Here is a 6000-nt window from a genome sequence, read left to right as displayed (position 1 = left end):
CCACAGCCCTGTCCAGCCTCACCTTGAATATCTCCAGGGATGGAGCCTCAACTACCACCCTGGACAACCTGTTGCAGTGTTCCACTACCCTCCTTGTGCAGAACTTGTTCCTCACATCCAATCTCAATCTGCTCTGCTCTAGTTTGAAGCCATTGCCCCTGGTCCTGTCCCTGCAGGACTTTGCAAACAGTCTCTCTCCATCCTTCCCCCTTCAGGTCCTGGCAGGCTGCTCTGAGGTCTCCCTGCAGTCTTCTCTTCTCCAGGCTGAACACCCCCAGCTCCCTCAGCCTGTCCTCAGAGCAGAGCTGCTCCAACCCCCTGATCACTTTTGTGACCCTCCTCTGGACCCTCTCCACCAGGTCCATTTCCTTCCTGTGTTGAGGGCTCCAGCCGTGCACACAGCACTGCAGGTGAGGTCTCCCCAGAGCAAAGTGTCAGAATCACCTCTCTGGCTCTGCTGGCAGTGCTGCTTTGGATGCAGCCCAGGCTGCCCTTGGCCTTCTGTGCTGCAAGCTCACACTGCCTTGCTCCTGTCCCAGTTTGCTACTTTGCTACTTTTCCTCATGAATGTTCTCCTGTTACCGATCTTCCCTCATTCTTCTTACCCATTTTTTTTTTTTTTTTGGTTCAATTTCTGTGCAGGTTGCCCAAATGTGATACTACATAAAGGGATCTCTGCTACATCTCCTTTACAAATCACTAACCAGCATTTTTGTTGTTGTTGTTCCCTACAGAACTGTCTGCACTGGTTCCTCACTCAAAGATCCTACATTCAAGGTCTTTGTATGGACACCCAAAGCAAAATATGTTTTGTATCTCAGCTGTTCAAAAGTGCCTTTGTCCTCTTCTTGCTATTTCTTTGTTCCACTGAATAACAGAATGTGAGGGCAAACATTTCATCTCATCTGTGAGAGAAAGAAAGTTTCCCTGAGAAATGAGCCAAAGAAGCAGAGCCCAGCACAAAGGGCAGCCCTCACTCAGCCCCGCTTCAAAACAAAGTAGGAAGCCTGCATCCATTCAATTCAGATGCAGCTCCTCATCTCTATACTTCCACTGTCACTGCAGAGAATGTTCTTCCTGGCTTCAAAGTGGTTTGCTTTCTTGTCTTCACTTTGAAGAACAGAGATGGAACGGCAAAATCAGGACAAGAGAGGGAATGATGCAATCAGGACAAAAAAGGGAATGGTGAAATCAGGACAAGATAGGGAATGATGCAATCAGGACAAGATAGAGCATGGTGAAAACAGGACAAGATAGAGAATGGTGAAATCAGGACAAGATAGAGAATGATGAAATCAGGATAAGAATGATGTAATCAAGACAAGACAGAGAATGATGAAATCAGGACAAGATAGAGAGAAATTAAATCAGGACAAGATAGAGAATGGTGAAATTAGGACAAGATAGAGAGAAATTAAATCAGGACAAGATAAAGAGAAATTAAATCAGGACAAAATGGAGAATGATGAAATCACGACAAGATAGAGAATGATGCAGTCAAGACAAGATAGAAAATGATGAAATCAGTACAAGACAGAGAACGATGAAATCAGGACAGATAGAGAATGATGAAATCTGGGCTACTCTCATAGGAATAAAATTATTGAAATCTTGCATTAAAAAAGAGAAAATCACACACAAAAAAAGAAGTGGACTTGTGGAACCTTTCTGAAATACAGGAGGTCAACTGAATATTCAATGTATAAAATAGTCCAGAGCACGAACCAACTGCTCCAGAGGAAAGCTGCATCCATAAATCACTGTCAGGGTTACAGACATCCACACCACCAAGAGATTTCTCATCTGGAAAGACAGAGCCTAGCAGATATTGCTCAGCATTGTCAGGCTGAGTTCCAGACAAACTTCTTGATCAAATTCATGGAACAAAACATTTTCTTTTCCTGGAGATCAGATCATTCTTTGGGCTGGAGAGAGCAGAAAAGTTGACAAGAAGGGATAGGCTGCATAAAAATTCAGATTAATTACATGACTTCATTTCAGAGAGTGCATTCCACAGCCTCTGCAACCTGCTTGAATTCTTGCTACAATTATCATCAGATCTGAAAACAGTTCAGCTGAAATGAGGGTTAGCTGGTGCTATAGTTATGTCCAAGTGATCACAGCTCACAGGATGTCAGGGGTTGGAAGGGAACCTCTGAAAGCTTCCAGTCCAACCCCCCTGCCAGAGCAGGACCAGAGAATCCAGCACAGGGCACACAGCAACACATCCAGACAGGGCTGCAAAGGCTCCAGACAAGGAGACTCCACAACCTCTCTGGGCAGCCTGCTCCAGGCCTCTGGCACCCTCCCAGGGAAGAAGTTCCTCCTCCTGCTGAGGTGGAACCTCCTGGGCTGCAGTTTCCATCCATTGCCTCTTGTCCTATGCCAGGCTGCAGCTGAGCAGAGCCTGTCCCTGTCCCCTCCCTCCTGACCCCCAGCCCTCAGCTCTTGAGAGACATTGAGCAGATCCCTCTCAGCCTTCTCCTCTCCACACTAAGCACCCCCAGGGCTCTCAGCCTCTCCTCCCCAGGCACTGCTCCAGGCCCTTCAGCATCCTTGCAGCCCTCCCTTGGACTCTCTCCAGCAGCTCCCTGTCCCTCCTGACCTGGGCAGCCCAGAGCTGGATGCAATATTGCAGGGGAGGTGTGAGCAGGGCAGAGCAGAGGGGGAGGAGAAGCTCCCTGCCTCTGCTGGCCACACTCCTCTGAATGCCCCCCAGGACCCCCTTGGCCTTCTTAGCAGGACTGATGGAGGCTGTTTTAAAGCAGTAGATCTATTTCAGCCCTTGACAATTCTCAAATGAAATTTTCATGGTTCTATTCCCCTAATCACAGACTTAACAAGCATACCAAAAGTGAAGATTCAAGAACACAGGAGCTTTCATAAGGGGATTAGAGATTGGGAAAAAAGAATATATACATTAAAAAAGCTTGTTATAGATAACACCATTGGTATGCTCCTATTCAAATCCTGCTGCATTTGCCCCAAAATGAAACTGTCAGATATTAAAGTCATTATTTTTTTTTCCCCTCTTATTCAGCAACATAGGCCATAAAACTTGAGTTAAAAAAGAAAGAGAAACAAAAGGCTAGAAAAATCAAAATTCAGAATGTAAGTAAAGAGCTGGTGTGAAGGTTTTGGTCTTCCTCAAGAATTCACAGAATTGTCAAGTTTGGAAGGGACCTCAAGGCTCAGCCAGTTCCAACCCCCCTGCCATGGGCAGGGACACCTCACACTACATCAGGTTGCTCACAGCCACCTCCAGCCTGGCTGCAAAAACCTCCAGGGATGAGGCTTCCACCACCTCCCTGGGCAACCTCTGCCAGTCTCTCACCACCCTGATGGGGAAGAATTTCTTCCTGACCTCCAATCTGAATCTACCCACACCTAGATTTCCTCCATTCCCCCTGCTCCTATCACTACTACCTGACACCCACAAAAGTCCCTCCCCAGCTTTCTTGCACCCCTATTCAGATACTGAAAGGTCACCAGAAGGTCTCCTCAGAGCCTTCTCTTCTCCAGGCTGACTGAAGAAGCAGTGCAGTGAATTAAATTTAAGTCACAATCATAAAATCACAGAATGCATTCTGTTGGAAGGGACCCTCAAAGGTCATCTTGTCCAACCCCTCTGCAGTCAGCAGGGACATCTCCACCTAGATCATGTTCCTCAGTGCCACATCAAGTTTGATCTTCAATGTCTCCAGGGATGAGACCTCAGCCACCTCTCTGGGTAACCTGCTCCAGCATTTCACCATCCTCATTGTGAAGAACTTCCTCCTGATGTCCAACCTAAATCTACCACTGCCCCTCATCCTATCACTCCATCCCCTTCTAAACAGTCCTTCCCCAGCCTTCCTCTAGGTCCCCTTCAGATATTGAAATGTTCTAGGTCTTCCCAGAGCCTTCTCTTCTCCCATCTCTCTCAATCTTTTTGCATAGGAGAGGTGCTCCAACCTCCTGATCATTTTTGTTGGCCTCCTCTTAACCTCTTCTAACAGCCTCTGCTGAGGCTTCCAGAGCTGGACACAAGAATCCAGCTGAAGTCTTATGAGAGTGGAGCAGAGCAGCAGAACCACCTCCTTCAACCTGCTGGCCACACTCCTTGCAGCCCAGGAAATGATTGGTTGAGCTGGGACTGCACATTGTCAGTTCTTGTCCAACTTTTCAGCCACCAGCACCCACAAGTTCTTCTTTGCAGGGCTGCTCTCAATCTCATCATTCCACCATCCTGTACTGATGCTGAAGATGATCAATCAGCAGTCACCTTCCATGGCATTGGAACAGGCTGCCCAGGGAGGTGGAGGAGTCCCCAGAGAATCATAGAATGGTCCAAGGGACCACCAAAGCTCATCCAGTCCAACCTCCCCATATTCAGCAGGGACTTCTCCAACTGGATCAGGTTGCCCACAGCCCTTTCCAGCCTCACCTTCAATATCTCCAGGGATGGAGCCTCAACCACCTCCCTGGGCAACCTGTTGCAGTGCAGCAGCCTCCTGGTGCAGAACTTGTTCCTCACATCTAATCTCAATCTGCTCTGCTCTACTTTGAAGCCATTGTCCCTGGTTCTGTCCCTGCAGGCCATTGCAAACAGTCTCTCTCCATCTTTCTTGTAGTCCCCTTCAGGTCCAGGCTGCTATTAGGTCTCCCTGGAGCCTTTTCCAGGCTGAACTCCCCCAGCTCACTCAGCCTGTCTTTGTAAGAGAGATTCTCCAGCCCTCTGATCATCTTTGTGGCCCTCCTCTGGACCTCCTCTATCAGGTCCATGTCCCTCTCATGCTGGTGGCCCCAGAGCTGGACACACTTGTGTAGGATTTTTCTATTCTCAGGTAACTAAAACAAAACTTGAGGAATTTTTCCTTCATTCTTATCTTTGAGAGACTCAAAGGCGATGTGTTGTGACAAAATTAGTGACCAGTTATGGAGAGAAAGAGGCTGGAGGAAATCTGTTCTGATAAAATGGTGGGAGGAAAGTTACACACACCAGAGAGAACTGCTGCTAAAGCAGACATTTTTTTGTCTGTCATAAACAAAAATCTAAAATATAGCTTTAGAATCACAGAATCACAAAAAAATTCAGGTTGGGCAAGACCCTCAGGATCACCAAGTCCAACCCAGAACCCTACTCTGCAAGGCTCACCCCTAAACCACAGCCCCAAGCACCACAGCCAAACCACCTGCAAACACAGCCAGGCTTGGGGACTCCACCACCTCCCTGCCCAGCACATTCCAATCCCTCACCACTCTGGATGGGAAAAACTTCTTCCTGCTGTCCAGTCTGAACCTGCCCAGTTGTAGCTTGAGGCCATTCCCTCCTGCAAGGAAACCAAAGCAAAGCGAAGCAAAGCGAAGCAAAGCAAAACAAAGCAAAGCAAAGCGAAGCAAAGCAAAGCAAAGCAAAGCAAAGCAGAGCAAAGCAGAGCAAAGCAAAGCAAAGCAAAGCAAAGCAAAACAAAGCAAAGCAGAGCAAAGCAAAGCAAAGCAAAACAAAACAAAGCAAAACAAAGCAAAGCAAAACAAAGCAAAGCAGAGCAGAGCAAAGCAAAGCAAAACAAAACAAAGCAAAACAAAGCAAAGCAGAGCAAAGCAAAGCAGAGCAAAGCAAAGCAAAGCAAAGCAAAGCAAAGTAACAACTTTGAAAGGTAAACACTGATAGTATCAGGAATGTGCTGGTATCCTGCCACTGCTACATCAAGCTGTGGCAAAGGCCTGCAGGAACAGGAGCAGGGACAATGGCTTCAAACTAGGGCAGAGCAGATTGAGATTGGATGTGAGGAACGAGTTCTTTATCATGAAGGTGGTGGAACACTGGAAGAGGTTGCCCAGGGAGGTGGTTGAGGCTCCATCCCTGGAGATATTCAAGGTGAGGCTGGACAGGGCTGTGGGCAACCTGATCTGGTTGGGGATGTCCCTGCTGAGTGCAGAGGGGTTGGACTGGATGAGCTTTGGAGCTCCCTTCCAACCCAGACCATGCTATGACCTCCAGGACTCTCTTTAGAATGA

Source organism: Indicator indicator, chromosome 6 (genome assembly GCF_027791375.1).
Source record: "Indicator indicator isolate 239-I01 chromosome 6, UM_Iind_1.1, whole genome shotgun sequence".
Lineage (NCBI taxonomy): Eukaryota > Metazoa > Chordata > Aves > Piciformes > Indicatoridae > Indicator > Indicator indicator.
This window is presented reverse-complemented; position numbering follows the sequence as displayed.